The sequence below is a fragment of the Pinus tabuliformis genome, chromosome 6 (assembly GCF_031772625.1).
Source record: "Pinus tabuliformis cultivar Carrire ecotype Pingquan chromosome 6, CPIR1, whole genome shotgun sequence".
Classification (NCBI taxonomy): Eukaryota; Viridiplantae; Streptophyta; class Pinopsida; order Pinales; family Pinaceae; genus Pinus; species Pinus tabuliformis.
The window spans coordinates 84,740,981-84,768,656 of NC_142292.1; positions in this window are offsets into that span (position 1 = coordinate 84,740,981).

The following is a 27,676-nucleotide window of genomic DNA, read 5'->3' on the forward strand; positions in this document are numbered from 1 at the left end:
TAATAATATAAAGCCACAAAAATAACAATAGAGGAATTCTATGGGGCACAGTAATAACAATATGGGGGCAATAGGGGCACAAAAATATTAATAAGGGGTATAACTACAATAGTAATGGGGTAATCACTAGTATTATAGGGACCCAACACACATCTTTCTGTACTAAAATATTTCTTACCGCTGGAAACAACACAATGATTTTTGTATGGGTTTTAAGTAGGAAGGGTCTGAAATGTTTGATCGCTTTGAAAACAGCATAAGCTTGCTTCTTGACGTCAGAATAATTTAATTCAGCCCCTTGTAGATTTGAACTGAAAAAGGCAATTGGGGCTTCCGCCTTATCTTGATTTGCTTGAGTGAGTATCGCAACATATGATCTATCAGAGGCAAATGTATATAAAATGAAAGGATCGGAGAAATTTGGAGTGGCTAAAGATGGGGCGTATACAATCACTTGTTTAATCAAATTGAATGCTTCATATTCTTCTTGGCCCCATTTAAAGATTGAATTCCTTTTAATCATTGCTTGTAAAGGAGATACGATCCTTGAAAAGTATGGAATGAATCTCTTTACAAAATTAATCTGGCCAAGGAAGGATTGCATAGCTTTCTTGTTGTGAGGCAAGGGTATTTTGGAAATCTCTTTGACTCTATCGAGATCAATGTGGATTCCAGATTTTGACACTATAAATCCAAGAAGTTTTCCTTCACTTAATGCAAAAAGGGAATTTTTTGGATTAAGTGACATTCCATACCTTTGGCAATGTTGGAAGATCTGTTTCAAATCTCTAAGATGATTACCTCGTTTATTGGAATATACAATTATATCATCCAAGTAGATTACTACTGATTGGTTTACTAATCCCTTAAATGTGATGTCCATGGCCCTTTGAAATGTGGCACCAGCGTTGATCAGACCAAAAGGCATCTTTTGATATGCATAAGTACCCCATTTGGTTCTGAACGTGGTCTTTAATTGATCATCGGGGTGGACCAAAACTTGGTTATAGCCGGAAAAACCATCTGAAAAGGACATCAATTTTGATCCTGCAATTGCTTGTAATATTTGCTCCATGGATGGTAAAGGAAAATTATTCTTTTGGCAGGCTTTGTTAAGATTTCGAAAGTCAATGAAAATTCTAATGTCTCTGTTTTTCTTTCTAACGGGAATGATATTGGAAACCCATTTAGAATGTCGAATGGGAAAAATGATTTTGGCTTTCAATAATTTGTTGAACTCGTACTTAATCCGATTTTCCAAATTAGGGTGGATTTTTCTCAGCTTTTGCTGGACAGGTTTTTCATCGTCTATCATTGGGATAGTATGCTAAATGATAGAAGTGTCGTAAGTCTTAAGTTCATCATAGTTCCAGGCAAAGACACTTTTATATTGCTTCAAGAGACAAACATATGCTAATCTTTCTTCACGGTCTAGGCCAAGACCTAGATTGATATTCTGTGGCTTGGTATTAGTTCCTAGATTTACTAATTCATAGTTCAGAGTTGAACTTTGAAGCTTTGAATTGGTAGATCTTTTGAATTGGTCTTTCAAATCGTACAAGTATTCCAATTTGACTACTGATTTTGGCATAGCATTATTAGTGCTATTTTGTTGTAACTGTTTTTCATGTTGGTCTTCATCTATAAAATTATTATTGTAAGATCCCTCTGATGTGAGGAAGCTTACAATATCAGGATCATCATTGAAAATTCTCCAATTGGTAATGTTATCAGGAATTGAGGGTCTAAAAATCAATTCAATTGAGAATCTATCTGGGCTATAGTCTTCTGAGGGAATGAGCTTGGAAGCTACATTTGCCAAGAGGTTAGCACTAGCATTTTGGAGTCTGGGAATTGATGAAATATTGAATGCTATAAAATGTTCAGTCAGATATTTTACTAAATATTGATAATGCTTTAAATGACCTGATAAACAATGTATAGCATTTCGTACCTGTCTAATTACAATTTCTGAATCTCCAAAAACTTGTAGATACTTGATATCTAGTACGATTTCTTTGTATAATCCTTGTACTAAGGCTTCATACTTTGCAGTATTATTAGTGCAATCGAATTCGAGTCTGCAAGTTAGCATAGTTTTGTTTCCCTCTGGACTAACTAATACGCATCCTGCTCCTGCTCCATCATTAGACTTAGAACCGTCAAAAAATAACTTCCAAAATAAAGATTTATGTACAGGACTATCTACAAAATTAACACATTTAGAACTATCTGTTTGAGAAAAATTTTCTACTTGTGATATAACAGAATGTTCTAAGTAAGGCGAAGTATGAGCAATAAAATTTCCTAAGAAAGAGTCAATAGAATAGTTGCCAATAATGTTGTTGTTGTATGCTACAGGTTCATTTTCTCCTTCCAATTCTGTTGCTATGTATTTTTGATGCCTTTCTCACTCAACCTTTATTTGATTTGGTTTACCATTGTAAGGGAGCCACATATGTGACTAATTGGTTGCAAAATATCCATGAAGCTTTTCAGACCAATCCCTGCTAAGAATTAAGCCATAAAATTTTGGAATGTCTGCAACTAAAATATCAATAACTTGACATACCTTTGGATTAGATGACAGCCTTATGGTAACTTGATTTAGTTCACCGATCACTTTAACTTGCGACCAGTCCAGCTAAACTATGCGTACTGCAGATTTTTAGGGTTGAACGTTCAGCTTTGCACATATTGATTTATGTAAGATATTGGATGAATCTCCTGAATCAACTAAACAATTATGCAAATTTTTGTTGAAAACTTCATAAGTAAGAAGAAATGGAGGAGTATGAGATCTTGACCTTCCTCCAATTAGGGCGATGTCGTTTGGATCAACTTTATTAGTGACAGTATTTGGAGGTCTTCCCATCTCGTGAGAAGCTTGCGAGATTATAGCGGCAGGCAGAGGTGCAACTGGTATTGCGTGTAACTCTTTCAAAAGCAGCTTTTGTTGATGTTTTAACTTGCTCAATTCATAAAAAGTAATGTTAACCCTAGTCTTCTTCATGTCTTCTACGATATTATACTCCATCTCATCAGAAACAATCAATGTTTTAGATGGAGTTGGTGAATCTGTTTGGACTGGGCTTGTTTGAGTCGCTTTAGGTGACATTTTCTTTCCTGCGACTTTATCCTTAGACATTGAGCTTGCGCTCTTTGGCTTAGGAGTAGGTTGAGGAGGATTGAGCTGATTTCTACTTCTAGTACTGACTAGCGATGCCTCTTGATCCTCTTCATCTAGGAGGATAAAATCCCACATTCCCTGTACTTCTACAACTTCTTCTTCATCAGTAGGCTCCTCGTTGGAAATTTCCTCTTCTTCTTCTTCTGATTCAGCATTTGTAATAGCATTGGGAGGCTTTGAATCAATTGAAGGATTTCTTCTATAAGGCTTGTAAGGCTTTCTAGAAGAAGTCTCTGCTACTTGTTTCTTTATATCAACCATTTCGTTAGACATGTTTTTCAAAAATTCCTGCAATCCCTCTAAATCAAATGGATATTTGCACTGTTTTTTCTTTGGATCTTCTTTAAAAGTGACCTTCTTAGATTTTCGTTCATCAACGGTGTTTTTCTTTTCTAAGGCTATGATACATTTCTCTACCGCTATTGCTTCCTTCATATTGTTAGCTAAAGTTGTTTTATTAGCCTATCAATGAAGATTGCTATGTTTGATGGTAGAGCAGATATGTACCATTCACTTCGAACTTCTTCGCTAGGCTTGGAGGTGGTAGGAATTTTGTTCAAAAGTTTATTAAAATGTGAGTTAAAATCTTTGACAAGTTCCCTTGATTCAGCCCTAAGATTAGACAGGTCATTGATCAGTGTCACAGTAGACCTATCATCACCGAACTTAGTCAAGAATTGTTCTTGGAAAATATCCCAACTAGTGATAGATCCAGATGGTAATGAGAAATACCATGATCTGGATGCTCCTTGCAAAGTGTAAGGAAAGAGTCGAATGACAGCATCTTCATTAGTAACCCCATTAAGATTTATAGATAACATAAAGTTGTTTATGTGTTCTTCTGCTAGCATGCCTGCTTCAAGATTAAACATAGGCAACCATTTTTCGGGATGGGCCAGTAATTGACTCAAGGGCGTAGGCATTAAGACTGCCCCTGGGTTATTCCATGGAGTTTGGGCCATCGTTGAACTACTAACAGAGGAAAGCACAGAAGATGATCCTTGTGGTTGGGAAGATGAGGATATTACAGTTCCAGATGATTGAGAAGGCGATGTTGGAGTACCAGTGGTCTAGTGGACGATAATTTGAAGTGGAGGAGTGGATGGTTGACTTTGTGATGGAGAAGTTGAGATGGATGATGATGACGAAAGAGTCTCGCTATCAAACCCTTTAGGTGATTTCCTTGCTCTCTTCCTTGTAGGTAGAGGTAATTCGATTGGTTCAATACCAAACTTTTCACTCTGCAATCTGGTAAGAGGATGAGAAGGGTTATATTGTGAAGTCACACTACCTTGAGATTTTTCAGATTTTTGGGGTGATACTGAAAATCGCTGAAGTTTATGGATCAAAGATTCAAATTCAGGAGGTTCAATAGTAGATTTCTCTGAAATATTCGGGTTTGTGGCAGTGGTTTTTGTTTTATCAACTTCTCGCTCAAGATTCAAAGATTCTAAATGCAATGGAGAAGTTGGGGGAGATGGTGAGGGCGATTTACTCGCTTTGTCCCCATGGTATTCAGATATAATATATGTGCTGAAAAATCTATCACCACCGCCCAGCATGAATAGAAACAAAGCGAGAACACTCAAATTGAAAGCTGCCAAGTTTTGTATTTTGAATTCTGCACTGTATTGGAAAGATCCCGATGGAATTTTGTTAAATTTTCTGGTGGAAGAGGAGGCAGAGAAAGTCATGAAGGATTTCCATGGAGGAGAGTGTGGAGGTCATCTTTTTTGGAAGTCAACAGCGAACAAAATTTTGAGAGCAGGGTACTACTGGCCTACTTTGTTTGCTGATGTGCATAAGATGGTCAAGCATTGTCATAAATGTCAGATTTTCGAAGGAAAATAGAAATTACAGCCTTTACCACTTAAGCCTATTGAAGTGAGCGCTCCATTCCAACAGTGGGGGTTGGATTTCATTGGGGAAATTCATCCCGCCTCTTCCGGACAACATAGGTGGATCCTTACAGCGACGGATTATTTCACAAAATGGATTGAGGCAGCCCCTACCAGACAAGAAATGGACACGGTAATCATTTCATTTCTCGAAAATAACATCTTGTCTCGCTTTGGTTGTCCAAACAAATTAATCACTGATAATGCAGCAGCTTTCAAATCGAAAAGGATGGTAGAATTTTGTCATAAATATCATATAATTTTGGGTCATTCAACTGCCTATCATCCGTAAGGCAATGGATTGGCGGAATCTTCGAATAAATCGTTGGTCAACATCATCAAGAAGCTGCTAGAAATAAATAAGAAGAGCTGGAATAAGAGGTTGGTCCATGCGCTTTGGGCAGATCGGATCAGTCAGAAAAAGTCTATCGGTATGTCACCGTTTAAGCTTGTTTATGGAGTAGACACAGTATTCCCCACTTCTCTTGCTACCCCAGTGGTCAAACTTCTTCAGGAGGCCGGCAGTGAGGAAGATCCCATGCAGAGAAGGCTGAATCAAATGATCCACTTGCAACAAACAAGAGAAGAAGTTTTCAAAAACACATCCAAGTTGCAGGAAAAGATAAAGAAAATCTATGACCGAAAAGCAAAAGCAGATAAATTTCAGTTGGATGATGTGGTGCTGAAGTGGGATGCAAGGAATGAAGAGAAAGGCAAGCACAAAAAGTTCGAAAATCTGTGGAAAGGTCCTTTCAAGATCACAGCATATAGGGGTCAGAATGCCTTTCTTCTGAAGGAAATGAACGGGGAAGATTGTCCTGGAGGGCCGATCAATGGTCAGCTGCTCAAGTGGTATCACTGTTGATCTATTAATGCTGCTTCCACTGTCATTGTAAATACCATTTTTATTTCAGTTTGGTTTCAGTCTGTAAAGTCAGTTTTTGAGTTATTTCAAGGTCAAGTTTGAGTCAATTTCTTGGTTATTCCAGTTGTATAAATAAGTCAGAGTCTTGTGCTGTTTATTAAAATGATGACTCCATAGCCCAATGGACAAAAGGCACTGTCTAGCTCCTCCAAAGATCTGCTGTTCTTGGCACCTCCAAGGAGCTACCATCCCCCATTGGAGCCAATGTTAGAGTCGGTCTGGTCAGCCCTCCGTCAGAGATCAAAACTCTTTGTGCATTTCAATTTTAGGTGTCCCGCTCCATTCACTCAGCTACATTTCACTAGGGACATGCCATGATCTGATGGAGAAAGTCATGCTAGTCATTTTCCCTCATGTCTGGCCCCTGCTGGGTCAGGTCTTGGTCCATAATCACTGAAATTCATGATAGTCAAGGTCTGGTCATATTACAGGACAAAGTCATCTTTTATATTTGGGTTTAGGAAATCATCAATGTGGTCTTTGAAAAACATGTCCAGAACAAGCCATGCAGGCCAGAGGGAGACCTTATACAGCTATGGTTCCGAAAGCTTCATCATCACCTGAAGAGACATCGACTCTTCTTCAAAACTCCGTTTTGAAGAAAAGTCAAACAAGGTCAACTATGACAAAATTTTCCAAAAAATCGCCAGTTGACTTTTTCAGATGCAGTCATGGTTTCCATGGCCAAATGCCCAGTCACATAGTCCCCGCAAAGAAATGCCGAAAATTTCATTATTTAAGCCAAAATTTCAAAGAAAAAATGAAAATCAGGGTGTTTTAAAGTCAATGAAAAAAGTGCAAAACACAAACATTAGAAAGTGGGTTTTCAAAGAAGAAAAAATCAAACCCATCTCTCCCAAGCCTATATATACTTGTTGTGGCCCAAAGCAAAGCCATTTGTGCTCTTGCAAGCTTGGGAGAGACATTGCTAAGGTAAGAGAGCGAAGTTTGAGGAAGTTGAGTGAGTGAGAGCCGGTTTCAAGGAGTGTGGCGCATGCACCAGGGAGCGCGGCTCACACAGAGGGTGTGGCGCACAAGCAGCCCACCCTCCATTCAGTTTTGCAAGGGCGTGACGCACACCCAGTGGGCAGCGCACTGGGCTTGGCACGCGACGCACACAGCCAGGGGCATAAAAACATTGCAAATCATTTCAAATCTCGGTGAAGGCCAGCAAATCAAGAGGTAGGCCCTGTTGACACCTCTTCTCCATCACTTTTGTCATTAATATGGGGTTTGTAAAATGTTTAAATGGTACCCAAAAGCACAATGGCCATCCATAGAAAAAATCACCAAGGAAAGCGAAAATGGGGTTGCAAAAATGTGATGATAAGAACCAAGGTTCTGCTCCCCTCCCCTTGTCCCCTCACTCCTCATCATTCTCGCCTCCATTCCACCATGTTTCCTAAAGAAACCACCCTAAAACCGCCCTAAAACCCTCTCCCCTATTTTTCAAGCAAGTCTGGGTGACTTTTACAATGCGCAGCGCACACACGAGGTGGCGCGACGCACTCAGGGCGCGCGGCGCACTGGGAACTCGTCCACAGGGAAAAATCGCCACTGGCGCGGCGCATACCCGACGCGCGGCGCACTGGGAGCCCGGCCACAGTGAAAATCACCACTGGCGCGGCGCATACCCTACGCGCGGCGAACTGGGAGCCCGACCATAGTGTAAAATCGCCACTGGCGCGGCGCATAACCAGCGTGCAGTGCAATGGGCAGAGCGCACGGCGCACAGACTTATAACCCCAAAAATGTACTAAATTGCCCAAAAATTTTGTGAATAACCCTCAAGGTTGGAGAGGTAGCCCAACTACCTTCACCATTGGCATTTAAACTTGAAGAGGAATATGATTTTGATGACCATGAATCAAATGTAAATTTTTTTAAAAAAGTAAAGCAAAGATGACACAAAGAAGGTCAAGAAGCTAGGGTTTTTGCTACAGTGACATTATTGCTAAAGTATGCTCCTACCCTACCTCTATCAGCTAATTCCCCTGTAGCAGTTTCCCCTAATAATCACCCTAGCTCCACTGTAACCATATCCATTCGTTCCTTTTATTCCTATGGCTCAAAATACCCAAACCCTACGCCATCAAACACCATACCCAAAATTCTCCCAAATCCCTAATAAACTTCTCCTTTTAAATCCCTATTCCCGTTTTCATCTTCCCCCTCCTAACACTCCCTGTTTTATTGTCCCCTTCGTGACAAATTTTCAGAGCATCTATCAGTTTCATTAGATTCAGAGGGCAGCATAAAACTCAGGGTACAAACAGTAGTAATGGCATCAGAAAATTCATCAGAGTATGAGGAGGGGACCCACAGTGACAAATCTTCAGGAGGGAGGGACCATAGGAGACATCACCGGAGCGGCAGACATATTAGAGATGAGCCGAACACCCTCACTGAGCTGCAGGCATGCCCGCTTGCCATGTCTTGTTTCCAGCACTTTGCTTGTTATGAATTTTGTCAAAGGGTGGAAAATGTCAGACTCCATCATGAGTTGGCCCACCTTTTTACACTTCATCTACAGGGAGGTCAATCTGTCCTAGCTGGGGTCACTTTCACATTGACACCAGAAACCATATCAGTGGCAACAAGAATACCAAACATTGGGGAACAGTGGCATAAGAAAAAGAAGGTGGAGAGGCATCACTATGAGCCTTACATCAAGAACAACTGCTTGAGCCAGCTCACCAGAGTTTTTCCATTCAGATTTTTGAGAGATGAGTATGCCCCACTCATGAGATTGATCATGAAGTATTTCAGTTGTGAGGGGAGGTTTTCATGCCTTTATGCATATCACATCAGGCTGCTCATGCACTTCACCCGGGTGCGGATGATGAGCCTCCCATTTTTCATTTGCAACAACATTGAGAAGATGAAAAACTTCATGCAGCGCAAGACCCCTCGACAACAGCTAAATAGTGTCTATCATTTTTCTCTCATCCGGATTTTGGTGGACCATCAGTTGGGATTGCAGGGTATTGCTTGGGAGGACTTCATCTCCCATGATTTCTTTAGCGCTCCACCGGTGGTATCAGAGGCAGAGCATGAGGTGGGGGGTCCTTCACATCAGTTTGAGAGCCATGACACTGCCACCATGCCAGTATACATCACATACCAGAAGGGCAGTAGACCGTTTTTTGCAGCAGGAAAGTGAGTGTTATCTCCACCCAAGGAGGAAGGGGCCTCGCTTCCGACATCAGCACCACATGATCCGAATGGAAAATGGCATCAACCCATGGTACTCATCCACCCATATTATTCATCGACCCATGGAATTTACCCATGGTATTGTAAATGGCATCCACCCATGGTATTGTAAGTGACATCCACCCATGGTATTCATTCACCCATGGTAAGTGCCCATGGTATTGTGACATCCACCCATGGTATTCATTCACCCATGGAATTGACCCATGGTATTGTAACTAAAAAATACTATAAGTAACAAGTCACATTTTGTAAAAGGACAGATTGTCCGCCACAATGTAGCCTTTACAGTTCAGAGGCATGTAGCCACCACATCTCTTCTCAAAGATAAGCTACCATCGCCCTAGCTGGTTTATTTCTATTATTATTTAAATAAAATTTTCTTTGTGGTTTTGTTTATTGGGCATTCTCCTTATTTTTTCTTTTGGCAATTCAAGTTTTCAGATCTTGGGGGCCTCTCCCCCCAAGATCCATTTCAATCTTTTAGATCTTGGGGGCCTCCCCCCAAGATCCAGATCAGTGGTATCAGAGCAAGTTATGATTCCATGGGAATGAGGGTTTGATGCATATTTTAGTTTCAAATTTTGCAGCAATATTCAACAAACTTCAGGCATGTGCTACAACCTGCACAGAGCACTTTCTTGGGTCAACCAGGAAGAATTTTTCTTTTCTCATTTTTTGCAGGAAATTTTTTTTTTGGGCGGCGACTTTGCAGATCAGATCTGAAACATTTGGTACAAAATTTACAAAAACAAATACTATATCTGGATTCCTCTCGAAAAATCACCCAATTTAAAAAAAAAGGGTCAAATCGGAGTTTGGATGTGGGAGATATCGCTAATTTAAAATGAGCTATTTTATCAGAATTTTTGTGATGGCGGAACTATTGCAGCGCGAATCTGAGATCTCAGAGTGTCTAGATAGGGATTTCCAACTCATGGGAAGATGAAAAATGATCCTTCTGCTTCTAAAGACAGGTTATAATAAATATTCTGAGTTATATTGGCCAAGTTATGTCCATTTTAACTTTGGAGCAGCATTCGGAGTGGGTTTCCATTGGAGACGTGCCCTCCCACCCGACTTTAGTAGGCACCTGCTTCACATTCATCAGTTTCAACATAGCAGCATTCGACTTGGGTTATTTGGAGACATTCCCTCCCACCCCAGGCTATGTAGGCACCTGCTACTTCATCAGCAACCAACATCATGGTTATGGGTCAACCGCATAAAATCCTTGTCATCCAAGTCCATTTGCTAGGCCGCACACTATCAGAATCACAGTTTGTCACAAGCATTATAGGGTATCTCTATCCTCAGATCTTCGTTCATCAGGGTTTTGGGTTAACCACATCAAACCCTTATCTTCCGTGGATCTTCATATTCAACAAAGGCTTCGCAGGAGGGAACTTTACGCAATGGGGACCATTGCTTCTTAAGGAGGGAGGAATGATCCGAATGGAAAATGGCATCAACCCATGGTACTCATCCACCCATATTATTCATCGACCCATGGAATTTGCCCATGGTATTGTAAATGGCATCCACCCATGGTATTGTAAGTGACATCCACCCGTGGTATTCATTCACCCATGGTAAGTGCCCATGGTATTGTGACATCCACCCATGGTATTCATTCACCCATGGAATTGACCCGTGGTATTGTAACTGAAAAATACTATAAGTAACAAGTCACATTTTGTAAAAGGACAGACTGTCCACCATAATGTAGCCTTTACAGTTCAGAGGCATGTAGCCACCACATCTCTTCTCAAAGATAAGCTACCATCGCCCTAGCTGGTTTATTTCTATTATTATTTTAAATAAAAGTTTCTTTGTGGTTTTGTTTATTGGGCATTCTCCTTATTTTTTCTTCTGGCAATTCAAGTTTTCAGATCTTGGGGGCCTCTCTCCCCAAGATCCATTTCAATCTTTTAGACCTTGGGGGCCTCCCCCCAAGATCCGGATCACCACAGGAGCAGGGTAAGGGAAAGGAGCCAGTGCAGGAGGAAGGGCCATCAGGTGAGCAAGAGACTGAGTTTTTTCTCCTCCAGGATGATGAGACAGATGGAGAACCTACGAATGCTGAGCTAGGAGAGATCATTTAGGAACAGCAATCAGTGATTGAGAACCTATCCATGGACTTGGAAAGGGCCAAGTGGAACGTGCAGTATTCGAAGTAGAGGAACAAGCAACTTGAGGATCGGCTAGCTGAGATAGAGCTTCAAATGATCAAGGAAAACCGACGACACATCCTGGCAGCACAAGGCAGACCTATGGAGCAAAGAGACGAGGATCGGGAGTATGTGTTAGAAAAAGTGAACGTTCACTTGGAACAACAGTTGGATAAATCTAACAGGGAGAAAGATATGCTGAGGCGCATGACTCACCACTACCAGGCCCGAAACATGATCTCCAAAGCAAGAATCAGGAGCCTAAAGGCAAAATTGAGCAAAGCGACAAAAGAGGCAAAGGAGGCCAAGGAGCAAGATCAGCTTCAAATCTTGGCTGAGGCTTCCTTGGCACAGCATAGCACTTCATAGGGAACCTCCAACCCAAATTTCAAAAAAATTGGGCAAATTTTGGTCGTAGGCAAATTTTTTGGACACAAAACAGGAAATTCCTCCCTTTGCACCGCGCCACTGGCGCGACGCTAAAAATCTAGGACTCTAATCGAGGAACAGCTTGCATATTTGGATTTAGCATCGCAAAATACTACTACTGGTGTCCAAGCAAGAAATTTTGACAAGATCTAAGTCTCCTAAAGGTCAAAAAACACCCAAAAATGGCCTCTCTGCCACTTTTTTGACACACAGAACGCAGTCTTGGGAGAATGAATATTTGGAGGTGCAAATGAGCACCAAATTCAAAAATTCCAGTGGGTTTAGAAAGTAGACAGGACAGGCTTTCCAACAAGCCCACTTGGGCACATTTTTGAGACCTTAAAGTGCCCTAAAATAGGTCCCAAAGTAGCACGACGCACAGAGAAAATGGCGCGGTGCACAGAGGAAAAATTGTCAATTTGCTTCCGTTTCGCGAAATTTCAGTTCACGACTTCTCCAAGTGGGCCCGTTCATCTACACTTCGGTTTTTTGGCACCAAAGGCGGAATTTAAAGATTTTTTTCTCCAGATTGGCATCTATCCAAGTGGCGAAGGAAGGCAAAGGGTCACCCAGGCCAAATGTCATGTTTGTGAGCGCTGCACCTGTAGCTGATGGTTGGCCCTCCATCTCAATTTTGTAATGATTCGAGTAACTTCCCAAACCTTGGGCGTTCTATCTCTTCCTCACAAATTCTATATATTGTATGCAAGTTATTTGCAAAGGGCTGGCTGGCTTGTAACTTCTAGGAGACTGTGGGAAAGAAACTTTGTTTCTGCACTATGTAATTTTGACAGAGAATTAATGAAAGGCAGCAGCTCTGTTTCATGAGATTCTTGTGGTTGTGAGTGTAGCAAATGTGTTCTTGTGTTCCATATATATCTTGTTATGTTTCATAATTCAATTCACGTTTCATTTCAGTGAAATTTTATAAGTGAGATTAGGTAGAATTCAATTTATATTGCTCTGCCTGTGGGAAAATTTCATGTGTAGTGTTATTCTTCTGTTGAAAAGGATTCATGCGACTATGCCCTTTTCACTTTCTTCAGCGATCTTTCCATTCCGTGTTACCTTAAACCGAAATTGCTGCTCTTTCCGCCTACCTTGCCTCACGGAATAATCTGTGCCTTCATATTCAATTCTTTGTTCTTTGCTGAGCACCAGTCCCATATACATCCCAGAAGCTCGGTCATTCATAAAATTGTTTTCAAAATCCCTTTTCACTTATTAGCCTAAGTTAAATATTGCATTGTAAGTCATCTCAGACCATTTTGCTTATCCATTCGCTGAGCGTGACTCGGAGAGATCCCTCTCCTGCTCTGCTAGGGCTAGCTACCAGACTGAGCGTGGTTTTTGGTTACCCTAATTTTTGCCTTTCTTCAGCCTAAGGCAGATTTAGGTGCTAACAAAAGTGATACCAACACTGATGAGAAGAGACAAAATCATAAGAGCAGAGAAGAATCCCCCTAAAACAACTCCCACAGTTGGGACAACACACGAGGATCAAAACAAAGGGATTATACAGCTGTGCAAGGATGAACATATGCAGATTAAAGAAGCCATTTGGTGAGGGAACTTGAAACTTCACAAACTCGAAGAAGGTTGGGTACGACTGAGAAAGAAAAGCATGATATTGGATGAAGAAATCAACAAACTGAAAACCGAAGTCATGCAAGCATGCTGCGCCAAGAAACTGAGCACAATGGCACAAGGTTTAGCCAGCCATACTACTGCGTTAGAAGAATTTATGGCCCTACTACCATGGCTACGACCGCACCTTACTAGAAAAGGTAAACAAGGGAGCACACCGAATAAGGAGGAACGCGAGGCGCTGACTGGCACAAGGGTAACTAAGGAAGGCGAATTGAAGCCTCGCACTGGTGGGGCAACCACCTGACTAACCGTAGGAAGCACAATCTCAGCGCTCCAAGCAGTTGAAAGAGAGCGTAGTACTATAAAGGAGTCTGTATGGGAGCTACGAGACAAGGAGGTTGCGCACAGGACCAGTATGACACACGGGTCACGTCTGTGCATAGGGGGCTATGATGATGCACAGGTAGGTAGGGAGGTGACCGTTGGTGTCACTGTTCATGACAAGAGGTCCAATTTAAGGAAAAAAGGAGCAGGCGGTGGGAAATTAAGAAACGAATTAAGAACGAGATTTGGGATGCAGCGCGCCAAAAAGAGGCAATACTTAAAGCACGCGTCTAGCCTTGAATCAATGAGGCCTTCCTCATCACGGCTGACATCAAAGGAAACCTTGCACACATGAATCGATGCATGACCTCAGACAGGGATTTGATTTTGATAGTGAGCATTCAGCTGAGCGAGCAGAGCAGATCCAGTGGACGACAGAGCAGTGTGTTGCAGACCTTCGCACAACCCAGACATAGTTGGCAGAACTTCATGCAAAGATTGTCACACCAGCACAGTGACTCAGGATGAGTCACGATGATTGTGTTGGGGGCCTGTTGGCCAGCAGATCCCCCCATAGCATGTTTTTTGGGCTTGAAGCTTGAATTTTGGTCAAGTGTAATGTAAAGACCCCGCGAAATGTGGGCGTAGAGCGCAAGAGTCTAGGGTTGTCCGCCCTAAGATAATGTAATTTAATGTAAAGTGTGTTGGCCTACCCATGGTTTGTGGACCATGGGATTGTATAAATAGAGTGAGGCTCTAAGTGTAAAGAGAGTCTAAGTTTTTGATAAGTAATAGACAGATGCGAAGGCATGGTTAGAGGATAGAAGTGGATATGAAGGTATTGGGTCGTAGTCATAGGTAGAGACTCTGCACTTAGTGCACAGAGGCCTAGTACAGTCTGCAACTGAGTGCACGGACCCCTGCAGCTGAGTGCGCAGGGCGGAGTCGGCTCTATAACTGAACTTGAGTATTAATAAAGATAAGATCGATTCAAAATATTTTGCTTATGTTTGTAGATCTGTATTTCTATGTTCTCGTTATCTTTATGCATTTATATTGTTTTCGCATACATGCACTTATATGAAAGTTGAATGAGATAATAAGAACATTGGGCCCACATAAACTAAGTTAAACACTAATATAATAGCATAGTAAAGATCAGATCGGAAGAATAATGTATTCACGAAGGTGCACACAGGTTAGAAAGCTATGCGGGGCAGCACAATGTGTAGGTTGGGATCGCGAACCTCCAGAACCCTCATCCAGACATCCCTAGGGTGCGGAAACCTAGTTCCAGCACCCTCCCATACTACTTCGGGTGAGACGTCAGTTCGTGCTCCACAGATTGTTGTCGAAAGGGCCAATAGTACTAGGATTTTCTTGGCTAAACTCACTGTTGAACCTAGGTCAGGCCCCACATAGCCAACACTTCCGAAAATTGATAGTAGAAGTAGGTTATAGTATTATGCTTTGATTTATATTGAATTATCGAGTTAACCTACCAGCATATTTTCTACATGGTATCAGAGCTGGATTTGTAGAAATTTTCTACACCGTATCAGAGCTATGAACAATATACTGAGAAGAGAATTCAAAGTTTGAATTTCAAGGTTGCAAGTGCAAATCGAATTCATATCATACTTCAAGGTTGGCCAATGTCGTTCTATGGCTTGAGACTCGAGTATGCCTTGGAAGGTAGCTCGAATTACATAGCATGGAAAGATATAATGGAGGTTGTATTAGAAGACAATAGCTTGAAGGAATTCATTGATCAAGAAATCCCAAAGCCAGCTTCAACTAATGCACAACAGTTGGCTGAGTGGAAGAAGTGTGTGGCGAAGGCGAGATGGATCATCCTTAAGGGAGTTCGAGACCATATTGTCTCGAGTCTCCATACGAAGGATACTCCATTTTCAATGTGGAAGACATTGAAGTACCTCTACTAGAATAGTAACAACCAGAGGAAATTGGCACTCAAGGATAAGCTTCGAAGAATCAAGATGGAGAAGGGAGATATTATTTCCACATATCTGAACAAGCTCACCACCTGTAGAGATGAGCTTAGCAGTGTGGGAATAACTACTACCAATGATGATATGGTTAGCCTCGCTCTCCTTGGCCTTCCAAAGAGTTGGAATACCTACCAGGACTCTGTGAATGGAAGGGAGAAACTGCCATATTGGCAACGACTGTGGTAAGATATTATGCAGGAGGAGATTAGGAGGAGCACACGAGATGGTTCTTCATCCAAGAATGATGATGAAGAAGATCTGGCCTTAGCAAGTAAGGCAAGGAAAGGGAAGGGGAAGGCTTCCCATTCCAAACAAAATTCTTCTCATGGAGGGAAGAAGGGTGACAAGTCTAAATTGAGATGTTTTAAGTGTCACGAGATGGGACATTATGTGACTAATTGGCCATCAAAGAAGTCCAAGAAGGGATCCTCGGAAGGATTTGAAGGTGAGGCATTAGCCTCTCAGTTCGAAATGGAATTTACCCTCATCGCATGCATTTTGTCATCGATGATGGGTTGTGTCTGGTATCTTGACAGTGGAGCCTCATTCCACATGACCGGTGATAAAAGTTTATTCAGTGCCTTGGAGGAGAAATACCTCAAGATGTGCATACAGATGGGTGATGACAAAAGGTATAGTTTTTCAGGAGTGGGCACGATTGCTTTTTAGAGGGAGCATGGAGCTCTTTTCACCTTAACAGATGTGATGTATGTGCTTGGACTGAAGAAGAAATTGGTATCAGTTTTGATGTTGGAGGAAAAAGGCTACGATGTTGTCTTCAGTAAAGGAAAGGTGTTCCTAAGACACATAGCCACTAGTTAGACCAAGAGGATAGGGATTTAGCTAAAGAATCTCTATAAACTAGAGGTGGATGATTGTGCAGCATTGAGTACGAAAGCAAAATTGGTGCAATCCAAGACATTGGCGAGTTGTGGCACATGGGGCTTTGAATATAATGCAACAGATATCTACAGGACTTCCCAAATTTAAACTTGAGCAAGTTTACACATGCAAAGGTTGTACCTTGGGAAAGTACATCAAGTATTTCTTTCATGATCGAGACAGTCGAGCAGAGTCTATCTTAGAGCGATTTCATATTGATGTGTGTGGACCATTCTCGACAGCATCCACAGTGAAGCAAAGGTATTATGTGATTTTCATAGATGACTATTCTCGTAAATGCTGGATTTATTTCATGCAAAATAAGGACCAAACTTTCACAAAGTTTTGTGAGTTCAAAGCTTTGGTCGAGAAAGAGTCAAGGAAGAAGATCAAGGCCTTGAGAAGTGATAATGGTGGAGAATATGTCTCTTAAGAGTTTAATTAAATGATATTTGATGGCACCTCATAACCCACAGTAGAATGGGGTGGCCGAGAGGAAGAACAGAACTATTGTAGGGGAAGCACGGACAATGATGCATAACCAAGGTGTACCACTTCACTTGTGGGCTGAGGCATGCAACACAATGGTCTATTTGTAGAATAGAATCCCACATCACATACTTTGGATGAAGACACCAGAGGAAGCTTTCTCTGGTAAGAGACTAGATGTGGGTCAATTCAGGATCTTTGGCTCATCCGCATATTGCCATGTGACAAAGGATGAACAGAAGAATCTTGAGCTAATAGCAGAGTTGGGGATACTTGTTGGGTACACTGATACACCTCACAACTATTGGGTGTACTTGCCTACCAGTCGGAGGATAGTGGTTTGCAAAGATCTCAATTTTGATGAGCAGAAGGCCATGCGAGTTTCCCTTGAGATGGAGCTCCAACTACAGGATGTGGAGGAACTGTTGGTTCCTAAGGAGGAGGAGCCTCAGACTAATGTGGAGCATCCCCATGTAGAGGTTTCAGTAGTGGAGACATCCACTCAAGCAGAGTCTTCCAGAGATGGATGGAAGCACACAAGAGAAGCTGACAGATTGTTGGAGGATGCGAGAGAGAATGTGGGAGCACCATTTTTTTAGCGCAGACAGAGGAGGTCACCTGAGAGGTACAATGGATACATGGCCCTTGCTGGGGAATGTTTTCAGACCGAGCCATCTTCCTTTGATGAAGCAGTGCAGCAACCGATTTGGGTTGATGCTATGGTGGAGGAGTATGACTCCATAGTTCGTAATCGTGTTTGGGACGTGGTTCCGAGACTGGAGAACAAGTCAATTGTGAGTTCCCGTTGGCTTTACAAGGTAAACCAAGCTGCTGATGATGGGAGGATCATGTTGTTGTAGTATATTTCGACAGAGGATAAAAATGCTGACATTTTGACAAAGGCATTGTCAAAGTGTAAATTCGAGTTCCATAGAGACAGGATCGAGATGGAAGATAATCCCTTTCTTGTTGAGAGGGAGTGTTGAAATGTGGCAACAAGAATATTCCAATTTAATTTGTCCTTGAATTAAATTGTGAATTAAAATCGAATTTAGTCTTAACAGCTGCTTGGAAATAATTAATTAAGTTATTTTGACTTAATTAGATGGAGAAATTCAAGTTAGAAGTCTTTCTTAATTCATGCAAGAGTTATCCCTTAAATTAAGGAGATAAGCCTTAAATTAAGGAGATAATATTGAGTTATATTTGAGTTGTAATTATTTAACTCAGTTTACTGAGTTAAGTCTAGTTAAATTAGTTCCAAACTATTTGAGGAACTAATAGAGAGTTAACAGTGAGTTGATGCATGTATGCATTCAACTAGTGTACTCCAATTAACTGAAGATTCCCTCATCAGAAACTCATGCATTTCTATTCTGAGAAAGACCGAGTTGAGATTAAAGTCAAGGACAATGTACTATTAGTTGCATGTGTTTTCTTATAAAGAAAACTCATGCATGCAGTCAAGGCATCATTCCTTGATGATTGCGCAGTTCCAACAGTGTGTGAGATCAGTGTTCCACTTGGTTGAAGGTGAATCATCCCAGAGGAACAGCGCAAGGAAATAGGAGCTTGGAGGGTAGAGAGGATGGTTGGAGAGCAGCCAAGATTTTCTGTGAGCATCTATGAGGATTGTAATGAGAGCTGGCTAGTTGTGAGAGCTAAGGCTTTGTATAATTTTTGTGTATTTCCACCTTGTATGATAATACAGATAGTGGGCTTTTTAGCTGAGGATTTCCCCAAAGTATTTTCATGTGTATTGTGCATTGATTCTTCTTCTTCTGGTTATATTGATCACCTCGATCTTTAAGCTTCCAAAATTGATAGTAGAAGTAGGTTATAATATTCTGCTTTGATTTATATTGCATTATCGGGTTAACCTGCACCATATTTTCTACAGAAACCTATTGTATGTTTCATCCACTTCAGTGTATTTCTGAAAGGTGGGTTTGACTATGAACAAATGTTTGATTTCATGATTTATTAATAAATCAAGACTCAAACCTTCAATAAAGGCATTTCCTATAATAGTTCCCTTAATATTAGCAAATCTAGATTATTCTATAGCTATAGCATGTAACCTATGCTGGTATTCTTCAAGGGGAACCAAACTATCTCCCATTCCCCTTAATCCTAGATGTCCTTTTTTATGAAGCACGTTAAATTTTTTATGGAACTTGTGAATGTTAGCTTCCAATTTATGACATTTATTTTCTATTTACAACATTAAATTCCTTTTAGTGAGTATCCTTCTTACTTCCAAAATGGTTTCAGTTCTGTGCTCAGTATCATATTCTTCCAGCTCTTCTCTTGTCTTTGAATTCAAAATCCTGATCAATGTTGTTGCATCTCCTAGTTTTTGACCCAGGTCTTTCTTTACTTCTGCAATTACCTCCTTTGACCTTTCTAATAATTCTTCCTATTCAAAAATAATTTCAATGGAAGGCCATAAATTAGTCATAGACTCATTAATATCTAGCCAAATATTTTCTTTGGCCTGTGCAATGCTTTGAGAAATAGAAAACTTATTTTCTAGAGTCTCTATTCTCTAAGTTAGTCTAAGAGTTTTTTGAAGCTGTACCAAGTAAGAATTATCAATATTTAGCTTACGTTCCTAGGGATTGTTGAGTTGAGCCTTTAGCTTTTCAATTTATTGACCTTTTATATATAAATATTCCATTTATTTAGCTAAATAAGTTGTTGAGTCTGTGGACTATGTTTCCACTGTTATAGTTGCTGCAATGGAAGTCCCAGCAATAGAAGCTACTACTATAGGAATATCTACTGCCACATCAACTTGTTGTTCCTTTTCCTTTAATATACTTTCTAGTCTAGTCTTCATCCTTTATATATGTAAATTTTGTTCAACAATAATTTTGAACACACTTTCCTTTTCTTTTTCTAACTCACCAACTTCTTTGGTCTGTGGATCTTTAGTAGTAGGGAGTTTTAGCTGTTTTCTCAATGCTTGAATATCAACATTTGTCCTTTTGATCATTTCTTCAATAACTTTAACATTACTGGGATCATATCCCAATTTGATTACCAGATCTTCTAAGGATTTTATCTTGGTATCTTTGGCCAGGGATGATATATTTTCTAGCTTTAGCTGAGATTGAATGTTATTCACTGAAACCTGCAACTTAGATGTTGCCATTGCTGAACTAGTCAAGGTGGAGTAAATCATTTCTCCAGCTTGCTTATGTAAATCAATTTGGTGAATAGGATGAATATGTTTAGTGTCAAAAGTAAACAACGATTGTTTCTAATATTCTATATTTTTTGGAAAAGGAACTTTAGGCTCCACAAGGGCCATATGAAACTATCCTTTCTCAGTATCTAATGCTAAGAGAAGCTTGTGTTGGGAAGATGACGTTTTCTTCTAGAATTCAGAATAAGTGGTGGCCTTTAGCGCTTCATTTTTCTTCTTAATTTCCCTGTATCTAGGAAAGATACTTGTTTTTGTTGTACCATGAGTTACCTCTCCTGTATGAGTTGATTCTAATGGGTCTTGAGTGACTGGAGATACTGGAGAGCTTGAGAAAATATCCTCGATCCTTGGAAATGTTGCAGCATGAGGACCTATTAAAACTAATGTGGTATGTTCATATTAACTCTCTTCCAACATGGCTCTTCAAGAGAATTCTTCTTCTTCGTTTTGTACATTATAAAGTCTCTCTGTTGAATTTGTGAAACTAGAGGGGAAATACTTTCCCTTGTCCTCTTAACAAGTTTTTCCTGTGGTACTGGAGTGTGTGAAGTTATAGAAATGAAAACCTGCTCTTCTGCTTCCTACAATGTCTTTTCTTGCCACTCCTCTTCGTTCATGTATTGTTCAATCTCTAGTCTAGGAGTGTGTGCATAAGTAGTTTTCTGATCTACCCTTAGCTTAGAAATAATCCCTGTTGGCTTATTGGGACTTGACCCAGGTTCAAAAGTGTTTTAGCCAAACAAATCCTGAAACTACCGGCCATTTTGGCAACAGTCCGTGGAGCGCGGACTAAGGTCTCACCTGAGGTAGTATGGGAGGGTGTTGGAACTAGGTTTCCACACCCTTGGGATGTCTTGATGAGGTCTGGAGAGTTCGTGAACCAATCTGTCGCACTTGTACTGTTTCGTGCAGCTATCTGACCTTCGCGTAGCCCTTGTACCGAGCGCGAAGAGGCGCTATCTAGATCCCTTACCCTTTGTATGTTTTTATTATAGATCTAACTTAATTCAATAGTCTTTATCAGTCATTCAATATTCGTAACACGTTCGTGCAAACATAAACCTTGAAGAGATGCCTATAACCATAACAGAATAATAAACACGCAGATCTACGAGTAGATCCACAACATTTCAGAAACACTTATCTTTTATTAATCTTATGTTCCAGTACAATCCAATTCCACCATGCGCACTCAGCTACAAGTTTCCGCACACACAGCTGCGGACTCTACCAGGCCTTTGTGCACACAGCTGTAGAGCCTACTTTTACTACTACCATTTGACTTGACTTATTACAATTCGCGCTACGTGCACTTCGCGGAGCCTTTACAATACCATTACCCAAAATTGTGGGTTTTAAGCCCCAAAACTGTTACACGAGGGATCCGCTACCCAATAGACCCCCAACACAATCATCGTGACTCATCCCGAGTCACTCGTCAGTGTGGCGAGGCGCGTTGCCAAGGCTTTGCGGTCCACCATCCCTGTGAGTGACGCACTACAATCTGTTGCTCCATTCTTGCCTCCTACAACACTTCTTCAAGCTCCTGCTCCATTGCCCTACTAATTCGCTTAACTGATGATGCTCATTCTGCTCTGCTAGGTTAACAAAAAGCGACCCCTCATAGGATTTTAGCTCTAGCTGAGATGTCAAATGCATGAACTTTTTGTGCAAGAGCAGCAAGCTTGCGATCTTTGGTCCAGTATACTCAATGTCTGTTGAAGCTTGTGTTGCATTTTTGCAAGAGAGTTGTTGTTGTTCGTGAGGTCCCAATCTTCAAGTTTCGTCATGGGCACATGGCCTAGGGACACACTTTTCAAAGGAATTCTGTCTTTTATCTCAAGATTCACCATCTTGCCCTTATCTTTCATAGATCGCTTACAAGACCACAGGTTTCGTGGTGACATCGGGACCGGTTTTGCTATCTGTCGGGGCATTTTCAGTACATCTCCCACCGCTGACGTTGGGCTCAGTGGGACGACCTTGGTTGTCGACCTTACGTTGTCCCGAAGGTCCTACGTCTCTTTTGGCAATGTCGCAACCATTGGGCTTACTCTCAAAGCGTCGAAGTTCGACGGGTCCATACCTATTGGATAGCACAATAACTTAAGTCTCAAGATGCCACAGTTTTTTCGGTGGATGACCAGCCATGATTTATAGGCCTGTTGAAATTAAAATTTGACCGTTCCCCCCTTTTTTGGCTCATTAATGTGGTACTGGCGGAAGATCGTTTCAAATCTAGTTCTGACTTCGTGTCTTGATTGTCCACCATCTACTCTGTTGGGTGTGGAGCCTGATTATCTTCTATATTCAAAGGTATCGCCACATAGGACCCCAGTTCGAAATGGGGGCGGCAATGCCGCCCGTAAAATATTCGCTGCAGGGGGGGTCCAGGGGGGGCGGCTGCGACCTTTGGGAGCCCCCCCCTGGCGGGGAGTTTCGAGGGCAGCGCCCCCGAAGCTAAAAACAGCTGTAAAATTGCCTTGTAAAAGTATAGTAATTTCTAGTCAATCTGGGCCGTTCATTAGGCGGATGATCTGATGGTAGAACTTATGTTTAGTTTAGGGTTTTTTGCCCTAGAAGGAAACCCCTCTCTTTTTATGAGGGTATTGTATTTGAGGCTATGAGATAGATGTGTATTCTGTGATCGAGAAACAGAGAAGTGAGACTGTGAGAGAAAATAGAGGATATTACAGTGGATTTGCTATAGGTGGTGTCTCTTCATTTTGTTGGATAATAAAAAGGAAGGACTGGCTGTTCGGGGTGGACGTAACCCAAACTGGGTGAACCACGTATATCTGTGTCTCTCTTGTTTTGTGCATTTTCTGTGTTTATATTTCTGCAATATTTTATGTGTTCCATTGCTCCGTAATATATAATTTTCTAACAACTGGTATCAGAGCCGAAGGTCTATTTGGCTGATAAACTCGCAGGAAAGAAGGGTTCCTGGTTCGAGTGGGAGAAATGGCGGAAGATGGTAAGTTTAGGGTCGAGAAATTTAACGGCCAAAACTTCTCGCTGTGGAAGATGCAGATGGAAGATTATCTGTATCAGAAAGATCTATACCTACCATTGGGCAGAAAAACAAAGATGCCGATGGGTATGAAAGACGAAGAATGGAACCTTCTCGATAGAAAGGCACTCGGAACAATACGGTTGTGCCTTGCTGCGTCAGTCGCCTTCAACATTTCGAAGGAAACCACGACAGAGGGTTTGATGCAGACGTTGTCGAAACTATATGAAAAACCCTCGGCCTCAAACAAGGTATTTCTTATGAAACGGTTATTTAATATGAATATGTTGGAAGGTGGATCTGTTGCAAACCATTTAAATGATTTTAATACAGTTACAAGTCAATTAAGTTCTGTAGGGGTCAACTTTGATGATGAAGTTAGAGCTCTGTTATTCTTGTGCTCATTACCAGAAAGTTGGAATGGTTTGGTAATGGCCATTAGTAACTCTGTTTCTGGATCTAGTACTTTAAAGTTTGATGATGTTGTCGGTGCTATCCTTAGCGAGGAAATGTGACGGAAAAGCTCCGGTGAGACATCGGGAAATGCTTTGAGTGCAGAGTCTAGAGGAAGAAAAATGGAAAGAGGAAAGAGCTCAGGATATCGCAGTAAATCAAGGAAAGGCAGATCCAAGTCCAGATCGGGGATAGTGTGCTGGAAATGTGGAAAGAAAGGACACCTAAAGAAAGACTGTAGATCTCGGAAGGGAAAAGAAGGAGATGCACAGCAAGAAAACAATCATGAAGAAAATGTGACAGGTGAGGTGTTACAAGATGCTTTGATTCTTTCTTTCGAAAATATTACTGATTCCTGGGTGGTAGATTCAGGGGCTTCATTCCATCCCACACCTGATAAGAAATACTTTCATGACTATGTTCAGGGAGATTTTGGACAAGTTCGTCTAGGTGATGATAAACCCTGTAAAATCGTTGGAATGGGTAAGGTTCTTGTAAAACAGCAGAATGGAAACCAATGGCTATTAAAGGAGGTAAGGCATGTTCCAGATCTAAAGAAAAATCTGATTTCAACAGGGCAGTTAGGCGGTGAAGGTTGTGTGACAACTTTCACAGATAAAGCTTGGAAGGTCACTAAAGGAGCCCTGGTAATAGCAAAAGGCGAAAAGGTTGGTACATTGTATTTATGCAATGGTATTTCTAACTATGTTAATGCTTTAACTTCCAGAGGAGCAGATGCAGCATTATGGCATCATAGGCTCGGACACATGAGTGAAAAGGGGATGAAGATTCTTCACTCAAGGAATTTGTTGCCGGGTTTGAAGAATGTTGATTTGGACTTCTGTGAGAACTGCATTTATGGAAAACAGAAGAGAGTCAGATTTCTCAGAGTTGGGAAAGAAAAGAAGAACGAAAAATTAGAGCTTGTGCATACAGACGTATGGGGACCTGCTCAGGTATCATCTCTCGGTGGCTCTCGTTATTATGTTACTTTTATTGATGATGAAACTAGAAAAACTTGGATTTATTGTATTAAGAATAAATCTGATGTATTTGATACTTTCAAGAAATGGAAAGCTTTGGTTGAGATTGAGACAGGAAAGAAATTGAAGTGTCTTAGATCAGACAATGGAGGTGAATATTGCAGCAAAGAGTTTGATAGGTACTGTTCAGAGCATGGAATTCGAAGAGAGAAGACAGTTCCAAGAACACCACAAGAAAATGGTGTGTCAGAAAGGATGAACAGAACAATCATGGAGCGTGCAAGGTGCTTGAGATTGCATGCAGGATTGCCTTTACAGTTTTGGGCAGATGCTGTAGATACTGTTGTTTATCTAATAAACAGAGGGCCTTCAAGTTCCTTGGATGGTGGTGTTCCAGAGGAAGCATGGACAGGTAAAAAGGTAAAATACTCTATTTTAAAGCCTTTTGGTTGTGAGGCCTTTGTCCATATTGATAAAGAAAATAGAACAAAGCTTGAGGCAAAGTCAAAGAAATGTACCTTTATTGGATATGGTGTTAATGATTTTGGTTATCGCTTATATGATTACGAAAATCACAAAATCATTAGGAGCAAAGATGTAATATTCAATGAAAAGGTCTTGTATAAGAATCAGTTGCAGGAAAAGAAACAGGAAAATGAAAACAAGGAATACGCAGTCCTTGATGAAATCACTGAAAAAGTAAAGGTGCCTGAAAATAATAATAATCAACAACCACAACAATAGCAACCACCACAACAGCAACAGGCACCCCAAACACCTGAAAGTGGTGTTAGAAGATCTACCAGGATAGGTAGACCCCCTGAACGATACTCTCCTTCATTATATTATTTATTGTTGACTAATTCCGGTGAACCCGAATGTTATGAAGAAGCAATGCAGGTTGAAAGTAGGAAGAAGTGGGAGGTAGCCATGGAAGAAGAGATGGACTCCTTAATGCATAACCAGACTTGGGATTTAGTCAGGTTGCCTGTAGGAAAAACTACATTGAAGAATAAATGGGTTTACAGGCTGAAGGAAGAAGATGGAGGAAAACAGAGGTATAAAGCTAGACTTGTGGTGAAGGGGTTTGCACAAAAGAAAGGTATTGATTTTGATGAAATATTTTCTCCTGTTGTTAAAATGACTTCAATCAGAACTATTTTAAGTCTTGTAGCAGCTGAAGATTTTCATCTTGAGCAGTTAGATGTAAAGATAGCCTTTCTCCATGGGGATTTGGAGGAAGAGATATATATGCAGCAGCCACAAGGATATGAGGTGAAAGGGAAGGAGAAATTAGTGTGCAGGTTGAAGAAGAGCTTGTATGGCTTAAAACAGGCTCCAAGGCAGTGGTATCTAAAATTTGACAAGTTTATGTCTGAACAAGGTTATACTAGATGTCACTCTGATCATTGTGTTTATTTGAAAAAGCAAAATGATGGCAGCTATATTATATTGTTACTGTATGTAGATGACATGCTTGTTGCAGGATCTAACATGCAGGAAATAAATGTGCTCAAAAGAAAATTGGAAAATTCATTTGCAATGAAGGATTTGGGAGCTGTGAAACAAATCCTTGGTATGAGAATAACTAGAGACAGGAAAAATCGTAAATTAACATTGTCTCAGAATGAGTACATACAAAAGGTGTTGAAAAGATTTAACATGCACAATGCAAAACCAGTTAGTACACCTTTTGCTAGCCATTTCAAACTTAGCAAGGAAATGTGCCCAAAGACCCAAGAAGACATGGATTATATGTCTAAAGTTCCATATGCATCAGCAGTTGGAAGCTTAATGTATGCAATGGTCTGCACAAGGCCTGATATTGCACATGCAGTGGGAGTTGTAAGCAGGTACATGAACAATCCAGGAAAGGAACATTGGATGGCAGTGAAATGGATTCTCAGATATTTGAAAGGTACCACAAATCAAGCATTATGCTTTGGTGGTTCAAACATCTCCCTACAAGGATATGTTGATGCAGATATGGCAGGTGACAGAGATAACAGGAGGAGCACTACAGGATATGTATTTACTGTTGGAGGAACAGCTGTCATTTGGGTTTCAAAAATCCAAAGTGTTGTTGCACTTTCAACAACAGAAGCAGAGTATGTTGCTGCTACAGAGGCTAGTAAAGAAATGATTTGGTTACAAAGGTTTATGGGTGAATTGGGTAAGGAGCATGATATGGGCACGTTATACAGTGATAGCCAAAGTGCCATTCATCTTGCAAAGAACTCAACATTTCATTCCAGGACTAAACACATACAGCTCAAGTACCATTTCATACGATCAGTGTTGGAAGATGGAGAGTTGAAGCTGGAAAAGATACACACTAGCTAGAATCCTGCAGATATGCTAACAAAAGTTGTAACCAGGGAGAAACTGAGAATATGCTCAGTTTCAGTTGGTCTTCAAGGATGACGATGAAGATGAGAAACAGCCAGGTCCAAAGAGGAGTCATTGTCCAGCAAATGGAGCAGCGGTGGAGTTGCTACAATCAGTCTCCAAGTGGGAGATTGTTGGGTGTGGAGCCTGATTATCTTCTATATTCAAAGGTATCGCCACATAGGACCCTAGTTCGAAATGGGGGCGACAATGCCGCCCGTAAAATATTCGCTGTAGGGGGGGTCCAGGGGGGTCGGCTGCGACCTTTGGGAGCCCCCCCCTGGCGGGGGGTTTCGGGGGCAGCGCCCCCGAAGCTAAAAACAGCTGTAAAATTGCCTTGTAAAAGTATAGTAATTTCTAGTCAATCTGGGCCTTTCATTAGGCGGATGATCTGTCGGTAGAACTTATGTTTAGTTTAGGGTTTTTTTCCCTAGAAGGCAACCCCTCTCTTTGTATGAGGGTATTGTATTTGAGGCTATGAGATAGATTTGTATTCTGTGAT